A 23,196-nucleotide genomic window follows, 5' to 3' on the forward strand; every position below is an offset into this window, starting at 1 on the left:
CCGAAAGCTTGTGAATTTAAAATAAAATTGCTGGACTATAACTTGGTGTTGTAAAGTTGTAAAATTGTTTACAATTGTCACCTAATATGGAGCAGCAATGATGATATCACTGAGAAAACCATGGTGCCAACATGGGCCATATACAGTGAGGCTCACTAGACTAGAGCATGGAGTCAGATATAGGTGACAAGATTGTAGCTCTGATTCTGCACCCCCACCCTCGCATCTAGCAAGATTCCATGTCAGCGCAGAGCTTTGCAAACTTAACATTCTGATTGTTCCCATCTTTCCAGTTGAACATGGATGGACAGCAGAGACGGGGATTAAAAAGTGGATTTATTTAAGTCCACATTTTTGAAGACTTCTAAAAAGTAAAAATAAATGAAATGTATCCACAGAGAGGCAGCATCAATTACTCTGTTAAACATCAGCAGAGATAGCATATGAGTGGCCACCACTATACTTATTCTGTACCAACATATTAAATAAATACATTTTACAGAACAATAACAAATGCAGAAAAAGAATTTAAATGTTATCAGTTAGAACATTTTTGGTAAAAATATAAATAAATACAGTTTTTCAGTGTTGCTAAATGTTAATTTGATTCCCTTCAAAATTCCATAATATTCGGAACGACATTTGGATGAATTTTCTGTGATATGGTTCATTCTCACTGATTTCTTCCCCCATTTCCCTCAGGATCCTTGAATGTGTCCCATCAAGTCTTCCTTTAGCTTAATTAACTTCTCTTGTACTTTCCCTTTATTTATTATATCTCTCACCTTCCTTTAACCAATTCAGGATTGACCTTCTCCTCAATGCCCTTCTCGGTTATAAACACTGGAGTAAAGTACTTGTTAAGTATTCCTGCCAGTTTCTGTTTATCCTCTACAAACTCAATATGCTATAATCTCAGGGGTCCTACCACACATTTAACAATTCTCCTTTTATATTTGTAGAATACTTCACTGTTCTTTTGAAGATTTTTTGAGATTCTCTCCAGATACTACTCGTTTTCCTTATCTCTTCAACCCTTTTACTTATTTTCTCGTATTCTTTCTTATTTTTTCATCATACCTATAGATCCCAAACGTCTTCTTCAATTTTAATTTGTTTCTTACCTCTTTATTTGTCCACAGCCTTCTGAAATTTGAAGTAGTCTCCTTTCTTTAAATGGTTTATATTTATTCTGCAGCTTTGTAATCTCCTTTTTCAAAATATCCCATTGTTGATCTACAGTCCTGTCCCTATGTGCCAATTTCTCTCATGTATCTCCATCAGCTCAAATCTCTGAGTGTAAAGCCCAGGTTACTCCAGTCTTTCCTCTTAACTCAGTCCTCTGACATTAGATTGGGCGGTTGGGGTAGGGAAATTGGTCTTAGGCAGTAGTGCAAAACGGGTGATAGTGAATCGGCAGCCCGTTTTACACACCGCTAAGTTTTCTTTTCCTTTGAGTTCAATGGAAAAGAAATTCGGGTGGCATATTAAACGGGCTGCTGATTCTCTATCACCTGCTTTGCACTACTGCCCAAGACCAATTTCATCCCCTTAGGAGTCACCTCTTCTCTGCATTGCCTCCAGTGCTCAATGCTTCCTTAGTGTTTTGGGGATCAGAATCGGCTTCAGTACTTAAGATGTGGTCTGGGCAGAGCACTGTAAACTTTGAGCATGAGTTCCTCTGACTTGTACTCCATTGTTTTAACAATGTAGTTCAACATTCTATTTGTTGATTGCTGCTCTGCAATGGTTGGACATGTTGAGCACCAAATCTATTAAAACTCCTAGATCTTTTACGATTTCAACTTTAGCTATTTCAAACTAATTCATGGAGTACTTATGTCACCCATATTTTCCTTCCTGTGCAATATTTTGCACCTATCTGTATTAAATTTCATTTACAATTATTCTATGTTTTGTTTAACTCAAAATTTGACCAGTTGAGTTTCTGAATTCAAGTAGTTTATGGAAATTAGAAACAGTAGGGGTCCCAAAACTGATCTTCAGTCATCCCACTCAACACCTTCCTCTCCGCACCCCCCCACCTGCACCCCGACGTAACTCCTCTAACAAGTACTTTCTACCCTTCAAGCAATGTCTTATCCATTCCCAAGATTTACCCTAAATCCCCACACCTTTGAACTTAACTAGTGACCTTTCATGAGGAATGTTGTCAAATGCTTTTTGGAAGTCTATATACATTAAATTGCAAGGCTTTCCACAGTCCATTTGAGATGTCACTTCCTTAAAAAAATCAAGAATATTGGTCAAACAGGATCTTTCCATTCTAAATCCATGATCGTTGCAGTTTACTAAATAACCATTGTACAGGAAATCCTCAAGTTTATAATTTGATCATCAGTTCCATTATTTTGCCCAATATCGAAGCAAGACTAATGGACCTGTAATTTCCTGTATCTGCTTTATTACCCTCTTCGAATATCAGCTCCATGGCCCAGAATTTTTTCACGCTGCTCCCCCTCCACCACCGTAATTTCAGTGTGGTGTGGTGGAAACCCCATTTGAGCATGTAAACGTGGTTTCCACTGTGCTTCCAGTGAAGTTACAATGGGAGAGCGGGAGCTGTGCCGAGGGAATTCCGGGGGCATTTTTTATTTACATGGGATTAAATTTTTGTCTTCACTACATGGGCGGTAATCTGGTGAAGCGGATCGCCCCCGCCGTTATAGAATCTGTCCAATTTTCATTGAAATAACTTTACCGCATGGTATTTTGGGGCTTGTACTGGCATTTTGGGGATCAAATTCAGGCAATTCTGTCTAGTTTTGCATGAAAACTGTATATCAGTGACCATTATGATTACAATATGTTAATTTACATATGCAGCCAATTTTTATCACAACTTTGTGTCCATTCACGTACGTGAATTGGCTGATGCTCTGGACCTGAGCTTCCCTGATTTTTGCAGTGCATTCTGCCTGCCTCCGATTTCCAGCCTCTCCCTCCCTTCTGGCCTCAGCCATTCACTCTCCCACTGCAATCATGCCTCTTTCTGCCCCCTGTCCTATTTGAAATTACTCCTCCACTGATCGATTTTTCTAGTACTCCCCCAGTCTTGAGTCGCACATGGATGGGTCCAAGACTTTCCTCTGCTCTGACTGAGGCATCCATCATCACTCTCAGCGAGGCATCTACTGTTGGTCATCCCAAAGAAAGAGTGCCAACTGCCTCAACCCCAATCTCACATTGCACATCTGATCCCCCAGGGTAAACTGCTAACCTTCCCTAGTGGGCCTTTCACTACTGGATCATTATGGTTGCCCTACAAAGTGATTACTCCTTTGCCAATAAGTCCCTCTGCATCCATGACCTCATCCTGGATTAGTCGATTGATGCCTTAGTTCGAACGAAAACCTGGCTCACTGCGGCAACTCCTTTCTCCCATCAAGGCCACCCTGCCTGAATACACACTCCACCACATTCCTTGCCCAAAGTGCCATGGTGGGACATGGCCAGCACCTGATTCCCCTTCCTATCCCTCCTTCAAAGTTCTTATTATCTATCGCCCTCTGAAATCCACTGGTTACTTCTTCTCAGAAATCTCCATTTTACAGAGAAAGTTCCACAACAACAGAAAAAAGTTTCTAATCGACTTCAGAAGTCTCACAAAAAAAAGGTTGAAAATTTCTGCTTTGGCAGAATCCCGCTGCATCTTTGTCAGGGTCAGCGTTCCGCTCCCTCCAAAGGGCTGCCCCTTACCTTGGCTGATTTTCCGAAGTCTGGTTAATTTACATATGGGGGCAGGATTCTCACCTCTAGTGGGGAGGCCACCTCGGGGAGGAAAATTGCTTGATGCCTGCTGCTGTGTACTTTCCCATAGTCGCCATAGCAATGCTGAACATCAGGAACACACATTGACATGCCCATTGAATATACCCACCCATGTTTGGGTGGACATATTTTATATTCCCTCATCAATTCCAGCAACAAGTCCCAGAAGTGGCAAGGGAGAGCAGGAAGCTGGCTGAGTGACTCTCAAAGACTTTCTTGCCCCAGCCCATTGGAGTTATGCTCGCGAGTTGGCGTAATTCCAGCTGAAAATTCTAGCCAATGTATGTAAAATAAGAAAAAGTCTGATCTCTAATTGACCTGAAGATTTACTAACTGCAATTAGCTTCTGATTTACCTCAGGAAAGCACAACAATTAGAGTCTTGTTGCCTTAGAGGGTCTTCAGATTGCACATAGCTCCTCTTTAACAGCAGAATAATACATATCAGTTATATGGGTTAATGCTCCTGTCCTTACAAAATAACTTGTCCTCCGACTTACTGTGGGCAACTACAGGGGATTTACAAGAATCACAAAATTTCAGTGCATTCTGAAATACTGTTTTCATTAAATTCAACATCTGCGCAATTTTAATCCTTTGTTTTTCCAATATAGGTTACAATTTGGCCTCTGGTTTCCAGTCATTAGCTGCTGTGTAAATATACTTATGGAGAAAGAGGGACACATCTGTCAGAATGTATTATGAAAAACTAACAATTAAACCTTTGCATAGTGAAGCGGCAGAAGTGAACAGATTTAAGCACCCAGGTTGTCTTCTGCTGCCTTTTTTAAAAAAAAATATTTCTAGAAAACATCCTTTAAATTCTTCATATCACAGCAGCGGATGCTGCCCCAGGGACCTAATCGAGAAGAACATCCAATCCCTTGTTTTTTTCTCCTTTATTTCCTCCTCCAAGCTGTATCTCCCCTCTTGCTTTGTGTGGAGGGCAAAATGAAATGGATCCATTTGTGCTGGTCTTTTAAGTACACACAGCCTTGCAACCCCACGACGCGTCGCAACATTTCACATCCCTCCCTTGGCACTGTGCAACAGAGTAAACAGAGTCAAGAACATAAAAGGAGCTATTTTCAGAATATTTCAAACTCCCATAGCAACTGGAAAGCTTTAATGGGATAGCTTTTTTTCTCTCTCATGGAAACAATTTTTGTTGGTAAGGATCTGGCAGCAGTTCAGCTCTGAGATTTTTAAGTTTTGAAGGTTACAAAACTTGGCCACCACTTTGTGTTTGATATAAAGACAAATCTCAGTGCTGTACTGTTATTTGCAGTTTTTATGGTGAGGGGGTATTTTTTTTAAAAGAAAACTCTTTTGTAGTATGCTATTATAATCAAACTGCCATGATGATTTACATTAGGTCTCTCACATATAAACACTCAATTCTCTAGACACAGGGAAAAACTCAGTAAATACATTTGTAAGCTTCACACTGAATCTAAAAATAATACAAGAACATTTTGTGGTGTTAGTTACTGGATATTATTTTAATTCAGTTTTAAATATATATTACTTGCAAAAAAAATTGCAGTATGTTGGATCCAAAAACAAAAGAGTCACATGTGGAACATCTGTTTCACAAGCTTGAAACGTTAATGTTTTGGGTTTAGAACTCAATGTGGGAGTGTGGGGACCATGTGGGAGCGTGAGGCCCAGACATTTTAACTCGTGGGTCTCATTACCATGTTCCAGTGTGGATTCCTGCTCGAACTCAGCAGGAATGACGGGATTGCTGACAGGCAGGAGGAGGATTTTGGGCGGGAGGAGTCCGCCGCTGGGGACCCCAGCATAAAGTAAGTGGTGAAGGGAGGTGCGGTGGTCCGGAGGCAATAATGGTTGGGGGAGGGAAGGCCCAATGTTTCCTTGTGGGGCCTGGAGCAGCTCTCTTGCTCCTCCTGGCCCATAAATAAACCATTAAAAAAAATCAAAGAATTAAATTTACCTGGTCCTCATCTAGTGCCAAACCTGCTCCAGCCAGGTTTCACTGGTGGGTCCGCCACTGAGCACGACTCATGATCAGAGGTAAAAATCATTTCGCGGTCCGAATTATATCAATGGACCCTACCTTTTAAATATTAATGAGGCCTCTGCCTGTCTGTAGTACAATTTCTAAGTACAGATAGCATCATCAGAAGAAATATGTAAGCAAATATGTGAAATTAGTAAAGGACATAGAATAACAATATGGAAGATTTTAACTACCCCTAAATAAACTAGCAAGAAGAGGTAGGCAAAGGGGTTCAGGGAATGGAATTTTTACAATTTGTGCAGGACTCCTTTCTGATCCAGTAAGTAAAAAGCCCAACAAGAGAGGAAGTACTACTGGATCTAGTAATGGGAAATGAACCAGAACAGATAAAAGAAGTAAGCATGGGGAACATCTAGGCAATAGCGATCACAACATAATAAGTACTAAGATAAAGATTGAGAAAGACATAAGGAAGACAAAGACCAAAGTAATAAATTGGAAAGAAACTGATTTTCAGGGATGAGAATGGAACCAGGGAAAATAAACTGGTAACATTTACTGTCAAACAAAGAAATAGAACATCGGTGAGAAATCTTTAAAATGATGATCAATAGAGTCCAGGAGAAATGTATCCTACCAAAAATAAAGAACAAACTATCCAGTAATGACACACCATGGATGAATAAAGAAATAAGGGCAAAATTGAAACTGAAGAAAAAGGCATACACTAAGTACATAGAAAACAAAGGAGAGGATGACAAAAGGGAACATGAAAGGTTAGGAAAGAAGTCAAAAAAACAATTAGGAAGGCAAAGAGAAACTACAAAATTAAATTATCAAGGAATATAAAAAGAAATAGTGAAGTATTCTACAGACACATAAATAACAAAAGAAAAATCAGGATAGGGATAGGGCCACTAAGGGATACACACAATAAACTCACAGGTAATGACAGCGAAATGGCAGAAATATTAAATAATTACTTTCCCTCAGTATTTACCAGGGAGACCAACATAGTGGGCATGACATTAGAAGAAGAGATAAAAACAGATATAAAGACATTTAAGATAGAAAGGGGGAGATAATTGATAAACTAATCAAACTTAGAGAGGATAAAACCTCTGGTCCGGATGGATTGCATCCACGCATATTAAAAGCAGTTAGGGAAGAGATAGCAGAGGCACTATTACATATATAAAAATCATTAGAAAAGGGAATAGTGCCAGAGGACTAGTGGACAACTAATGTGATTCCTATATTTAAAAAGGGAGATAGAACTGGGGTGAAATTGGGGCCGTGCAGCACCCGTTTTTTAGGCACTACGCAGACACCTAAGTCCCGAAAATGGGTCCAGGATGTGCACGCACACTTCCAAGGGGAAGTGCGCAGGACGCCATCTTGGTAAAGGGGATTGCGCACGCGCACCTAACGACCGCCGGCAGCATGCAGAGTAGAGAGATTATGACGCGGATCAGTGTGCAACACTGATTTGAAGGCAATGCTGTTATTTTGGAACTCCACACTCTTAACCTGGCACAGCTAAATAGGATTTAAAGGGCATGAAAAACCCCCCGCCCTCCACCCCACCAGAGCTATTTAAAGGGGTCATGAAGTACTTACAGGTTAGTGGCTAGATTATTTCTTCTGGCTGCTGTGCAATTGTACGTGTTTTTGGAGGTTGCCTCTATTTGGGTAAAGTTTCAATAGCTTACAGAGATAGTGGTCCGGCTGGTTTTACTGTACTCTTTGTGTCATTTAACATATTGTGCCAAAAAAAACTGCTTCCAGGCATGGGTGGCCTGGCAGGGCTTCCTCTGAGAAATGAACATGACTGGGAGAATGAAGAGAGGCCACACAGAGCAGGACAAGCTGCTAGAAGGGGGAGGAAGACCAGGGCACTCAGCAGGAGGCCATATCCACAGAAGCCCTTCAGGGACCAATTCTCTTTCCTCAACTTCAGCGACGACCAGTGCATCAGACGTCTTCGGTTCACAAAAGAGGTCATGACTGAAATTTGCCAACTGCTGCGGCCATAATTGCAGCCTCAAAGCAGAGCAAGGACAGCATTGCCTGTGGCTATCAAGGTGACAGTGGCTGTTAATTTTTATGGCTCTGGCTCCTTTCAGGCTGCTGCTGGAGATATAAGCAACATCTCGCAGTTTGCAGTGCACTGCGGTATAAGGGAGGTCTCTATACAATGAGAGGCAGATTAATCTCATTCCCTCTTTGCAGCATCAAACAGGAGGAACGGGCTCGAGATTTTGCTCGGATTGCAAGCTTCCCCATGGTGAAGGGTACTTTGACTGCATGCATATTGGCTTGCATGCTCCTCATCTGAACACGGCCATATTCATGAACAGAAAGGGGTTCCACTCCCTCAATGTGCAGCTGGTGTGGGACCACAGGCAAGCGTATCTTGCGGGTCAATGCCCACTCTCCTGGCAGCAGTCATGATTCCATCATTCTGTGGCAGTCCTCTGTTCTACCTGTATTTGAACCAGGTCGGCAAGTCAAAGGCTGGCTATTGGGCGACAAGGGTTATCCTCTCATGATATGACTCATGACTCCGGTAAGGAACCCACGCACACGTGCACAGCAGGCCTACAATGAGAGCCATTCTGCCACAAGGAACATCATAGAGCACACCAAAGGCATGGTCAAGCAACACTTCCGCTGCCTGGACCGCTCTGGAGGAGCCCTGCAATACTCAGCAGAGTGGGTATAAAGATTTGTGGTTGTACGCTGCATGCTGCACAACCCGGCCATTATGAGGGAACAGCCCTTGCCACCGCCAATCAGGCGAGAACCTGAGGAGCATGAGCAAGAGGAGGAGGAAGAGACAGAGGAGGAAGAGGAGGAAGAGGCAAAGGAGGAAGTGGAGGAGGAGGAAGAGACGGAAGTGCAACAGGACATGGAGGAAGAGGCAGGAAGGCTACAAGGGTAGACAGGCCCTGTCTGCCAGGGCTCTGCGTGATCAGATTATTAATGAGCGATACCGGTAACCTCAACTGCACCTCCCCATTCACCAACAGTCCCACACTCCTTACCTTTCCTCTCTCACATGACCATTAAATCATCCTCCTTATGTTTACTCTTGGTTCCTCCCTCAGCTCATGGCAGAAATAAGAACCACCACAAATTGCAAATTCAAATCCACTTTTATAAATTAACACATGAAATTGTGCAAACAAGATGAGACTATTCACCCTTGTGCATTTCATTAGTGCCTGTCGTTCGTGTGCCTTTTCCTTTCCTAGTGCTCCTACGAGGTGCATCCCCAGTGGCTGGAGCATGGGTGGTGGGAGGCTGCTGACATTCAATTGAGGAGACTGCAGATGGCCTTGGAGGACGACCTCGAGCAGCTCTGGGACTGGAGGGCCCGGCTTCAGACTGCACCATTTTTGCCTGGGCTGCAGCCGTCTGGGCCGGCTGGCTGACAGGCAACAGCAAGGGTACTGGCGGAGTGGCAGGGGTGGGAACAGGAATGCGTTCATCCAGAGAGAGGACAGCAGGTTCGTGATCCATGGAGCCACTGCCACTCTCCCAGGACGGGGCCGCAGCAATCCTGGTGATCTGTTGGAGAACAGATTGCTTGACTGCTGTGACACTCTGGAAGCCCCTTTCAACAGTGGTACCCAGAGCTATGATGGTAGCAGTCTGAGCTCTCAATGCAGCAGTCAGACCTTTGATGGAAGATGTTTGTGCTGCAATGGAAGCTGCGACATCGGTCATCAGACGCTGTATCATGGTGGGTGCCACAAGTGTGCTGATAGAGGTGACCGGGTTGGAAAGGATACGCTCCAAGCTCTGCGCAAAACCCTGTGCCAAGTTGGAGCTGGACTCCTCCATGCTCTTTGACATTGTACTCAGGCTTTCTGGCAGGCTTTCCAGTGCACCAACCATTTGGTGGTGTAGGCCCATTACCCTTCTTCCGTAGCCTGGCCCATCGAACTCATCATCTGAGTCCTCTGCAGCAGAATTAATGTGTGACCTCACCCACTAGCAAGCTGGCACCTGTGGTATCCATTCCCCCCGTCCTGGCTCCTGCCCACTTGTGCCCGGTGTCTCACCACGTGCAGATCCCTCCTCTATCCTAGCCTCTAAAGTACACACAGTGTCAATCTCTGAGCTGGTGGCTGCAAGTGTCAGATCGAGTGACGGTGTCTCTTCATCATCACTGTCTTCTTCCTCTGCCTCCTCTGACTGGGAAGGTTCCAATTCTTCGGTATCTGAAATGACAAAGTAACACGGGTTGGGTTGTGATGAGGGAGAGGAGAAAGTAAGAAGTGCATGCTTACAGTATCTACAGCACGTGAGTCAGAAAAGATTGTGTGATGAGGGAGAAGTGGGAAGAGAGAAGGAGGATTTGGTATGCAGAGATCCTCATCATTGATCCCTCCAGCACCACCAGTGACCACGGCCTCAACGATGGCCCTTCCCATGATGGCCAGCACTGTCTCCTCCATGTGGGTTAAAACATGTAGGGGCGCTTGTCCTCCTCCAGTTCTTTCTTGCTGTCTCCTGTTATGCGCCATCTTCTCCTACAAGAAAGAGGGAAGTGTGTCAGTGAGTGTCCTGCAAGATGTTTGGGTGATGTGGCTGTCAAGGCTGAATAGCTGCCGGTGTGTGTGAACTGTGATTTGTGGGTGTGAGGATTGAAACTTGAACTCACTCACCTTGACAACAATGCTAAGTGTGTAAGGGTGAGATAAAGCATTTGATTTGAATGGTTGAGTACTGATTGAAAGAGATTGTTGGTAGGTTGGTGATGGGGATATAGTGCATTGAGCCGTGGATGATGCTAGTGGTACAGTTGGTAGGATTTGCCACTTGAAACTTGAACTCACTCACCTTGACAACTCGTGTTAAATCATTGAACTTCTTCCTGCATTGCATCCATGTTTTTGGAGTTATGCTTTTGGCATTTACCTCCTCTGCTCCTTCCTCCCACTGCCTCTTGAGCATATGTCTGGAGGACCTTCTGCCCCCCCTATGGATACAGGATGTCCCACCTTCTTTCCATTTCTTGCACCAAAGCCTCCAGCGTATTATCAAAAAACCATGGGGCACATTCTTTCACATGTTCAGCCATTCCTCAAAGTATCAGATTCAGTTTTCAAACAACTCCCACCACTTCTTGCAGCCAAAATGCTTCACCCCTTTAAGAGGTGCAGGCTTCCTTTAAGTAGCGCTAACCACTCGTGGTATCGGGCCCCCTGCTGATGCGTGCAGCCAATGAACAGTGCAGGTAGCGCTGGCTGCACGCAGCAATTATGGAAATCAGCAGGCAGCACCAATTTAATGTGCTTTCTGCAGCTCAATGAATGGGCACAGGTTAATCACATTAATAATTTTTGGGGGTTATCCAATTTAACCCCCAACAAGTCCAGGGAACTATAGACCAATTAGCTTAACATCGGTGGTAGGAAAGATAATAGTATCCTTACTCAAAGATGTAATAGAAAAACATCTAGAAATCAAAAATATAATAAAGAATAGTCAGCACGGATGTCAAAAGGGAAGGTCATGCTTGACTAACGTTATTGAATTCTTTGAAGAAGTAACAGAAAGGGTAGACAAGGGTAATGTAGTAAATGTAATATATTTGGATTTTCAAAAGGCCTTCAATAGTAGATTCATGACTAAGGTCAGAGCATGTGGAGTCAGGGACAAGTAGTAGAATGGATAGCAAGCTGGCTACAAAACAGAAAACAAGAGAGTAGGGGGTTAAAGGCAGAAGGCAAAAGGTAGGAAGTGGTGTTACACAAGGATCAGTGCTGGGACCACTGTTGTTCACCATTTACATAAACAATTTGGACTCGGGAATCGGAAGTACAATTTCAGAATTTGCAGATGATGCCAAATTGGGGGGTATAGTTAATACCGAAGAGGACTGTGACAAAATATGGGAAGACATTAATAAACTTCCAGAATGGGCGTATAATTGGCAAATGCATTTCAATATAGATAAGTGTGAGGTGGCACATTTTGGTAGGAAGAATAAGGAGGCCACATGCTCCTTGGAAAATAGGAGTCTAAATGGGGTAGATGAGCAGAGGGATCTAGAGGTACAGATACACAAATTACTATAAGTAGTGACACAGTTTAATAAGGCCATAAAAAAGCAAACAAAACACTGGGGTTCATTTCTAGAGGGATAGAATTGAAAAGCAGGGAAGTTATGTTGAACTTATATAGAACGTTGGTTAGACCACAATTGGAGTATTGTGCACAGTTATGGTCTCCATATTATAAAAAGCTATACAAAACTCTGGTTAGACCGCACCTGGAGTACTGGGAGCAGTTCTGGGCACCGCACCTTCAGAAGGACATATTGGCCTTGGAGGGAGCGCAGCGTAGGTTAACTAGAATGATACCCGGACTTCAAGGGTTAAGTTTCGAGGTGAGATTACACAAATTGGGGTTGTATTCTCTAGAGTTTCGAAGGTTAAGGGGTGATCTGATCGAAGTTTATAAGATATTAAGGGGAACGGATAGGGTGGATAGAGAGAAACTATTTCCACTGGTTGGGGATTCTAGGAGTAGGGGGCACAGTCTAAAAATTAGAACCAGACCTTTCAAGAGTGAGATTAGAAAACATTTCTACACACAAAGGGTGGTAGAAGTTTGGAACTCTCTTCCGCAAACGGCAATGGATACTAGCTCAATTGCTAAATTTAAATGTGAGATAGATAGCTTTTTGGCAACCAAAGGTATTAAGGGATATGGGCCAAAGGCGGGTATATGGAGTTAGATCACAGATCAGCCATGATCTTATCAAATGGCGGAGCAGGCACGAGGGGCTGAATGGCCTACTCCTGTTCCTATGTTCCTATGATATAGTGGCACTGGAGCAGGTGCAAAAAAGATTTACTAGGATGATACCAGAACTGAGAGGTTATGTCTATCAGGAAAGACTGAACAGGCTGGGGCTCTTTACTCTAGAAAAGAGAAGACTGAGGGATAAAGGTCTTTAAGTTTATGAAAGGGTTTGACAGGGTAGATGTAGAGGAGATGTTTCTACTTGTGGGGGAGACCAGAACTGGATGCCATAAGTTTAAGATAGTCGCTCAAAAATCCAATAGAATTCAGGAGAAACTTCTTTACCCAGAGAGTGGTGAGAATGTGGAACTCGCTACCTCAAGGAGTAGTTGAGGCGACTAGCATTGATGCATTTAAGGGGAACAACAACAACAACAACAACAACAACAACAACAACAACAACAACAACAACTCACATTTATATAGTGCCTTTAACGTAACAAAACGTCCCCAGGCCCTTCACAGAAGTTATCAAACAAAATTTGACACTGAGCCACATAAGGAGGTATTAGGTCATGTGACCAAAAGCTTGGTCAATGAAGTAGGTTTTTAAGGAGCATCTTAAAGGAGCAGAGAGAGGTAGAGAGACAGAGAGGTTTAGCTAGATAAACACATGAGGGAGAAAGGAATAGAATTATATGTTGATGGGGTTAAATGAAGAGGGGTGGGAGGAGGCTCATACAAGCATAAACACTGACATGAACCTGTTGGGCCGAATGTAAACATTCCGAGATTTACTGTAGTTTATTTTATGAATTGTATTTACTTTTTTTTATTTCCACTTTTTTCCCCCTCCTAGGTCCCCTTAAGGAGCCTTCGGCCTCCTTCGCTGGAAAGGCAAGTGGATATCTCCATGTTTGTTGTTGATTTTGCTCCCTGATTAGCTGATAGGAGGTGTCCTTCTGCAGGCCGGTGCTGGCATTGCCAGTTTTTCCTTCACTTACAATATCAAAGGGCAAATCAATTCCATTACATTTCCCAGTTAGCTTCCCAGATGAAACTCACTCAGTGAGAATAAAGGTTCAAACAAAAGGCCAGGCATTCGATTTAAACTTATGACCTTCTGTCTGGGAGGCTGCTGCAAGGCTGCCATAAATTATAATTATTGTACTTTCTACCATAAAGCACATTTCATGCGTGATTATTTGTTTCATTGAGTGAACAACTGGGACACTCTAAAGTGCCTTAAAATATTTCTCTACGTGTGATAATCTGTTGATAGTTTGTTCGGCACAGTGTGCAGCAACTATGGAGGAGCTTGGTCGAGGAGATTATTCGAGAAGTACAGTGGCTAAAACAGCACCAAAATAGCTCTGCCATGCTGTCTGATGGGAATCTCACAATGCACTAAATGTCCTACCAGTTGCAGCACATCATTTTATGGACCAATTCTATTCATTTTGGGAATTGTTTTTTTAAAAATCCAACGGCGCTCACACACAGCAGTTGACATGTGTACCCATGTTTAGAAGCAGCGAAATGTCTGATAGTTATATTGCTTTAAATTAAATCAGAATCACACATTATATATATTTTTAATTGTTTATATGAACATGAAAAAGTGTGGAATGATAAAAGGCCATGCAGACTATCAAGCCTGCTCCTTTCACAAACCATGTACAAACCATGTCACGTCCATTTAATCCCATGAGGAAAATACTACAAACTCCCTGATTCACAATATAATGAAGCAAAACAGAATATTCAAGCAGCCTCACATCTCCACTAGTCAACCCTGGGCTGTTGCAGCACAGGAACCATTGCGTTCTCTGCAGTATTTCATAGCTCAGTCTACACCTATCCCCACACTACACCTCCAACACACTCTTATTCAGATATTTTGTATTTAAATACAATTACTGACTAGAATGTAACATCTTATCAAAAGATTTATCATTCTTCTAAATGTTAATGTTTGTTAGTGTTATACACAGAGCAGTTATGTTAGTTTCTCTAAAGCCTATAGAACCTAGCAATAAAAAAAGCAGCATTTGTTTTCCAAATAGCTGTTTGTTTGTAGGTTTAATTCACCCCAGATTTGCCTATCACTTAAATGTTTCAGCTACAAATGTGAGTGATGAATGTGGTCAGTGCTCGACTTAGCAGCTGTGTGGGGTGCCTTTGAAAACAGGAGGGGTTTGGGGAAGGTGAAGAACAAATCCCTCACCACAAATATGCTTCTTCTCTTTCATGAAGTGGCAATGATTGCATCTAATGAATCACTCACTTCTCCTACCTGATGGAATCACATATGAGGGGAGCAGCCTTATTTAATTACACAAAATAACTCTTAAAAATTTTTTTCAACCAAACATAAACCTTTGATCAATTCACATATTAATAGTTAGAATGAAGTACTGTACATGCATTAAATAAAAATGCATTACATAATCCAACAATATGCTAACATGCTGCTCTGTGCTCATGGTTTTATATTTTATAATAACTAGCAGCTTTTTTGTTATCAGAGAATTTGTAAGTCTTACTATGTGAAAGCAATAATATATATTTTCCATGTTTGGGGTGAATAAGTTGTAGTGTGCCAAGGAATTGTTTTTGTTTGAGTTCCATGGAAACTGTAACACCATCATATCAACCCTTACTGCTATGGTATCACTTTCTCATGCACAGAATACGTTGCAACTCTAATAAGAGCTGGAACTGTCATGCCTTGATATGAATAAAGGATCTATATGCTATCATGCCCTTTACAGTCTTCAGTATTAATATTTTGAGCTGCAGTCATATGATTAACACCTAAGTAAATATATGGATATTTAAAATATCATTCTCCCCTACATAGCTTTTTTTTTCTGCTTAGGATGTGGGCAACACTGGCAAGTCAGTGTTTATTGGCCATCCCTAATTTCCCTGAGGGCACTAAAAGTCAACCACATAGTGTGGGACTGGAGTCACATGTAGGCCAGACTGGGTAGGGGTGGCAGGTTCTCTTTCCTGAAGATAATTAGTTTTCACACTCACAAATTTACCAGGTGGTGAGAGAACCAACACAAGGGAATGACCTTGACCTTATACTCAATTGGCAGGAGTGGCCACTGCACTGTCCTCATGGGAGGGAGGAACTAAAAACAATCACTATCACTAGAGAAAAAGTACCAGGTAAATTAATGGGTCTAAAGCCTGACAAGTCCCCTGGACCTGATGGCTTGCATCCAAGGGTCTTAAAGGAAGTGGCTACAGAGATAGTGGATACATTGGTTGTCATCTTCCAGAATTCACTAGATTCTGGAAAGGTCCCAGCGGATTGGAAAACCGCAAATATAACACCCCGATTCAAGAAGGGAGTGAGACAGAAAGCAGGTAACTATAGACCTGTTAGCCTAACATCTGTCATTGGGAAAATGCTAGAGTCCATTATTAAGGAAGTAGTAGCAGGACATTTGGAGACCCATAATACAATCAAGCAAGTCAACATGGTTTTATGAAGGGGAAATCATGTCTGACAAATTTATTAGAGTTCTTTGAGGAAGTAACGGGCAGGGTGGATAAAGGGAAACCAATGGATGCAGTATATTTGGATTTCCAAAAGGCATTCGATAAGGTGCCACATAAAAGATTACTGCACAAGATAAGAGCTCATGGTGTTGGGGGTAATATACTGGCATGGATAGAGGATTGGCTAACTAACAGAAAACAAAGAGTCAGGATAAAAGGGTCATTTTCAAAATGACAATCTAACTAGTGGGGTGCTGCAGGGATCAGTGCTGGGGCCTCAACTATTTACAATATATATCAATGACCAACCCTGGTTCAATGAGGAGTGTAGAAGGTCATGCCAGGAGCGGCACCAGGCATACCTGAAAATGAGGTGCCATCCTGGTGAAGCTACAATACAGGACTACATTCATGCTAAACAGCGGAAGCAGCATGCTATGGATAGAGCTAAACAATTCCACCACCAAAGGATCAGGTCAAAGCTCTGAAGTCCTGCCACCCAGTCATGGATGGTGGTGGACAATTAAGCAACTAATTGGAGGAGTAGGCTCCATGAACATCTCCATCCTCAATGATGGCTGAGCTCAGCACGTGAGTGCAAAAGACAAGGCTGAAGAGTTCCCCCTATGAGTGCATGGAGTTTGTGTAAACACATTTGCTCCAAAATAACAATTATGGCAACAATGGTACTGTGACATATACAGACCTCATGGATGCACAAGTAATGCAAAGTTGCTCCTGTAATATACCCAGTTTTTTTGGGTTTACAATTCTGCCATTGGGATAAGTCAGCCGGATTAAGTGCAGAATGTTGGCCCAAAGATGCCAAACTACTGGAATCCGACCTAAACAAGTGTCAGTATAAGAGCAGATACTTTAGGTATGTCTATGAATTTGTGCTGATGGTGCAGAGTTTCATCTTTCAGGAGTACTTATCAGGGTTCTGGGTACGCATTCTGGCCCACTAAAATTCATGACTTCCATCAGTAGGGAGGAAATAGCAGATGCTCTGAGGATCATTTTCCAATCCTCACTCGATACAGGGGAGGTACCGGAGGACTGGAAGACTGCAAAGGTAGTACCATTGTTTGAAAAGGGTATGAGGGAAAGGCCGAACAATTATAGGCTGGTCAGTCTTACTTTGGTGGTGGGCAAACTATTAGAATCAATACTGAGAGATAGGATAAACTGTCACTTAGAAAGGCATGGTTTAATCAGGGATAGTCAGCATGGATTTGTTCAGGGAAGGTCAAGCCTTACAAATCTGATTGAATTCTTTGAGGAAGTGACAAGGAGGATTGATGAGGGTAGTGCAGTGGATGTTGTCGACATGGATTTTAGGAAGGCATTTGACAAGGTCCCACATGGCAGACTGGTCAGAAAGGTAAAAGCCCATGGGATACAGGGAAATGTGGTGAATTGTATCCAAAATTGGCTCAGTAACAGGAAACAAAGGGTAAAAGTCAATGGATGACTTTGTGAATGGAAACCCGTTTCCAGTGGTGTGCCACAGGGCTCAGTGTTGGGTCCTTTGCTGTTTGTGGTATATATTAATGATTTGGACTTGAATGTAGGGGGCATGATTGGCAAATTTGCAGATGACACAAAAATTGGCCGTGTAGTTGATAGTGAAGAGGATAACTGTAGACTCCCAAGAAGATATCAATGGGTTGGTGGAGTGGGCAGAAAAGTGGCAAATGGAGTTCAATCCGGAGAAGTGTGAGGTAGTGCACTTAGGGAGGGCAAACAGTAAAAGGGAATATGCAATAAACGGGAATATATTGAGAGGGGTAGAGGAAGTGAGAGACCTTGGAGTGCATGTGCACAGGTCCCTGAAGGTGGCAGCACAGGTAGATAAGGTTGTGAAGAAGGCATACGGAATGTTCTCCATTATTAGCCGAGGTATAGAATACAAAAGCAGGGATGTAATGATGGGACTGTATAAAACACTGGTAAGGCCACAGCTGGAATATTGTGTGCAGTTCTGTTCACCACATTACTGGAAGGACGTAATTGCTCGGGAGAGTGCAGAGAAGATTTACAAGAATGTTGCCAGGGCTTGAAAATTGCAGCTATGAGGAGAGATTGGATAGGCTGGGGTTGTTTTCCTTGGAGCAGAGGAGGCTGAGGGGTGACTTGATTGAGGTGTACAAAATTATGAGAGGCCCAGATAGAGTAGACAGGAAGCTCCTGTTTCCCCCAGTGAAGAGTTCAAGAACTAGAGGACATAGATTTAAGCTGATTGGTGGAAGGATTAGAGGGGACATGAGGAAAAGCTTTTTTACCCAGAGGGTGGTGGGTGTATGGAATTTGCTGCCCGAATTGGTGGTAGAGACAGGGACCCTAACTCTTTTAAAAGATACCTGGACCTGCACCTAAAGTGCTATAAGCTGCAGGGCTACGGACCGGGTGCTGGAAGGTGGGATTAGAATGGGCACCTAGTTGTTCTTCGAGCCGGCACAGACACAATGGGCTGAAAAATCCCCTTCTGTTATGTATCTTTTCTATGGTTCTATGGTTCTACTAACCATTCATGAGTGGGAAGGTTCTCCCCTTATTCTTTAATTATCTGTATTCAAATACTTTATGCACTGTAACAATTTGTCTCTAAGAATCACTATTAAACTAGGAGAGCAATTAACTTCAATCTTTGCATAGTTAATCCCAGAGCTAGCTGAAATGTGAAAATCTATCTTTGTATACAGTGGGAGGGAGGGGGGTTAATTTTGTGACTTTGCGCTGCCATCTGCCAATATTTGTGTGGTGTACACACTGCGATCCAGTGACACTTTACTGGGAACAAAATATTTGTCCCAGGAAATGGAACTTAGGTCAAAGAAGTTGAATAACTATAATCCAAAATGACGTATAAATATGTAAGAATAGATGGCAAAATTAGGCTTTCTGTTTTGTGGCAGTACTGGGTGGGCAAGGCAGTGAAAAGTTGGGTAGGGACTGGTTAAGTCAGATCCCCATTTCGCATCTGTTCTGGTTTTCCGGTGTCATTTCCACTGGATGCCAAAAGTGCCCGCCCAGATGCAGATAGACAAATTCAAATGAGGCAATAATGATGGAATATGCATCACATTTTCTGTCATTTTCACCTCGACAACACTGGACTCGACTCATGCCAGAAGATAACGGTGTCTAGCATTAGTTAGTAAGGCACAAAGCTTTCAAAAATGTAAAGCCCCTATTTAAAGCCCCTGCACCTGACGAAAACAGGGCATGCCAGGGGTTAAATTCCTTGCAGCGTGGCAGTCAACTGATTCTCACTGGCTTTGCACTGCATGCCACTTTAACAGGCGCGTTCTGGCCAGCCAGTGGAGCCCTGGCACCATACAGGTGAGAACCTCATTGAAATTCAAAACTCGGGGTCTGGTGCCATCCTGCAGACCCCGTCCATATTTTAATTAGGGGCAGCCACGTTCGGCGCCCGTTGTCAGCTTCACCAAGGGCACCAGGTGCAAAGGAACAGAAGGCCCAGAAGAGGGGCGAAAAAGTAAATTTATTTTTTAATTTTGGGGGCCGGGAGGGGCAAGAAAACCTAGGCACCAGGCTTCCCTCTCCCGACCATGATCGCCAACCCCCCCACACTGCTTACCTGAGTGCCAGGGACCGATCCCGGGGATCACCATCTTCGGCCTCCTGCCACGTTTGTCTGAATCCTGCAGGAGTTGGGCTTGATCTATTTCAATGATGCCGGCAGTTAAAATGGCCTGGGCCTCATGTCAACAAGCTAAGGCGAGCTTGACACCCGCCATGCCAACCCTACACTCACATTAAAATTGGGGCTTATGTCCACATGAGTGAGTGCAATGAAATGCAAGGTCAATCTACGCACAAATCCACAGCAGCAGATTCTTCCATGGTAATCAGGGGCTCCAACATTTTCTGTTCTTTGAGGCTACCTGCCCTTTTAAGCTGCTGCAGACATCTGACTCCATTTCCCAACACCCACAACCACCCCCCCCCCCCCACCCCCACCCCTCCCCTCCAGCAGTAGCGATTTCCCAAGTGCAGTTGGGGATATCACCAAAAATCTAAATGAGGCTGACCCTGGAAACCTTGTCAGGGTCAGCAGTGGGTCAGCCGGGCAGGTGCAAAGCCTGTCCTGCCACTCCAACACCACAGATTGTGCTGGAGAGGAAATTCTCAGCCAGAATATTTAAAGGTGCTTTCACATTGCCTGAGACCCACTTTAGTGTCACTGGGTTCTCAATGCATGGGTCACTATCAGCTAAATGTAAAACCGCCAGGTTTTGCTAGGACCAGTGGCCCAGAAGACCCGCAAAAAGCACTTTAAGTTTTGTCTAGTTGGTTGAAAAGGAAGTAGCAAGATTGTGATGTAAAAGCAAGACTGTTAGTGATGTAAAATTGCTTCGGGCATTCGTATGAGCCTGGTAATTACTGTGAGGGATGTGATTATACAAACTCTTAACATACGTGTATCAAGGAAAATCTGGAATTAAAAAAAACTAGCATCAATAATGGTGGCCATGAAACTACCGGATTGTCATAAAAACCCATCTGGTTCACTAATGTCCTTTAGGGAAGGAAACCTGCTGTCCTTACCCAGTCTGGTTAATATGTGACTCCAGATCCACAGCAATGTGGTTGATTCTTAATCGCCCTCTGAAATGGCCTAGCAAGCCACTCAGTTGTACAAGAAGGCAGCTCACCATCACCTTTCAAGGGCAATTAGGGATGGGCAATAAATGCTGGCCTTGCCAGCGACACCCATATCCCGTGAACGAATAAAAATGAAGTTCCACTCTCCACTACCTTAGTGGAGGCTTTTATTTTAAATGGTTGAACACCTCCATTAAAATCACTGGGAGAGTTTTATATAAGTGCATAAATGTTGATTCAATAACGTCACTCACAATATTTTTCATTCTATGTAAACACAGTAATGTAGGTGTTTAAGACAGGACTATATGTTTTGAAGGGCAATGGACAGGCAGTCACGTGTCTGCTTGTGATGTCTTAAGCAGAGTGCAGCCTGGTAAGATGATCTGGGGAACATCTTGTGTGCAACATGGTGTATCTGAATGGTTAACAGCGCAGCATGCAATTGAAAAGAAAGAAATTGCATTTGTACAGTGCCTTCCACGACCTCAAACTAATTCACACACAATGGAGTACTTTTGAAGTGTGATCACTGTTGTAACATAGGGATATGCAGCAGCCAAATGCACACAGCAAGGTCCCACAAACAGAAATGAGATGAATGACCAGGTGTTGTTAGTTGAGAGATAAATGTTGGCCCGGACACCAGGAGAACGCCCCTGCACTGCTTTGAAAAGTGCCATGAGATCTTTTACATCTACAGATGGCAGATGGGACCTCAGTTTATAACATCTCATCCAAAAGACAGCACCCAACACTGCAGCACTCCCTCAGTACTATATAGAAGTGTTAGCCTAGATTATGTGCAGATGTCTCTAGAGCAGGGCTTGAAACCATGACCTTCTGACTCAGAGGTAAGAGTGCTACCATGGTGCCAAGTCTGACACTTAATAAGTGCTTTAAGCAACATAAATAGCCTACTCTCCTTTGCTTTAAACTATATATTTTTTTAAAATGTACTACAGTTGTGTGCTCTGTTCAGTATAAACTTGATGTGGAGATGCCGGTGATGGACTGGGGTTGACAATTGTAAACAATTTTACAACACCAAGTTATAGTCCAACTATTTTATTTGAAATCTACAAGCTTTCGGAGGCTTCCTCCTTCCTCAGGTAAATGTCAGGAACTCCTCGAAGCCTCCGAAAGCTTGTAGATTTCAAATAAAATAGTTGGACTATAACTTGGTGTTGTAAAATTGTTTACAAGTATAAACTTAATAAGGGCGCACGATTATGCTGAGTTTTAGAAAAAAAGATTGTAACAGAGGAGAGGTCTACCTACACTGTAGTGAGATTCCAATTACAATTATACCAGGTTTCATTTTAAAACACTGTTTGCCAAATAGTCCTTTTTAAAAAGGCGCATCAGTGCTATGTAGCAAATTAATCAGCTAGTATGGATAGTTTAGATTTCAATACCCAATTAACTAGCTTGTCAGGGTGCCAATGACAGGAAATATGTTGGATGGTGTATTCCTGTCATTTGCAGACATATTGTAAATTCCCAGAAGTGGTGGAGGACAGCAGGAGCCAGCGGAACAGCTCTCTAAGAATTTCCTGCCACATTCTAATAGAGTCATGCTGTGGGAGCCAGGGAAAAATCTTGTCTCCACTGTTTAAGTAAGATAATCTGTTATTGTGCCTTTCAGTAACATAGGGCTCAATTTTAAAAGGGTGGCGGGATGACAGCGGGGTTGGGGGGGGGGGTTCAATGGGCACGCGGCGAACCCGACTAATAAAAACTTACCTTTCCTCACGCGATCGCAACTTAATTGATGGCCATTAATCTTCTTTCCAGGTTTGCCGTCCGAAAGCTGCGCAGTGGGTGGACTGCGCACCCACATGACAAGCTGTCAGCCGGAGCATCTAGATTTAAAGGGCCATTGCTCCAATGGATTTTGCTGGAGCGAAGAGCAAGAGGACCCATTGGAGCAGCACAGGGGCAAGGATGCTCCAAGATTCAGCGATGCCTCACTCCAGGTGCTACTGGCCGGGGTGAGGAGGAGGACGGAACTATTTTACCCAGCCGATAGGAGGAAGTGGCCTGCTTCTGCCACCAAGAAGGCCTGGCTCGAGGTGACAGAAGAGGTCACGGGCAGCAGCAACATCTCCCGCTCCTGGGTCCAGTGCAGGAAGCGTTTCAATGACCTAACTAGGTCAGCAAAAGTGAGTACACTTACTCATTCTCCTACATTCCATGGTGCACATCACCACTCCCCCACTCCCCAACTCATTCTGCACTGCCAACACTACTCCATCACATCACTCCTCACACCCACTTAAGGCTCAGCCTCATCCTAAACTTACCTGCACTTCCTGAGCATTTCCTCACCTCCCCATTTGTGAACCCACCACTCCCACTCACCCCAATCCTGATCCAATGTGATGTCTCTGTCTCATACTCACCATCTGATGCATCTCTTTCATGGTCAGCCTCACCCAAACCAATGCATTCATCGGTTGGCCACTTCACCATCACTCACTCACACGTCTGTACTTTCGCCCCTTGTAG

General features: G+C 43.3%; 1 long non-coding RNA gene across 1 annotated transcript in view; it reads right to left on the reverse strand.

Moving 5' to 3' along the window:
- Positions 1 to 22,494, reverse strand: part of LOC137330880 (uncharacterized) — a 41,595-nt gene extending 19,101 nt beyond the window's left edge. The window contains exon 1 of the long non-coding RNA XR_010965340.1: positions 22,432 to 22,494. This is a non-coding gene — a long non-coding RNA (uncharacterized lncRNA). The remainder of the gene's footprint in view (positions 1 to 22,431) is intronic.
- Between the last annotated feature and the right edge of the window lie 702 nt (positions 22,495 to 23,196).

Source organism: Heptranchias perlo, chromosome 1 (assembly GCF_035084215.1).
Source record: "Heptranchias perlo isolate sHepPer1 chromosome 1, sHepPer1.hap1, whole genome shotgun sequence".
Classification (NCBI taxonomy): Eukaryota; Metazoa; Chordata; class Chondrichthyes; order Hexanchiformes; family Hexanchidae; genus Heptranchias; species Heptranchias perlo.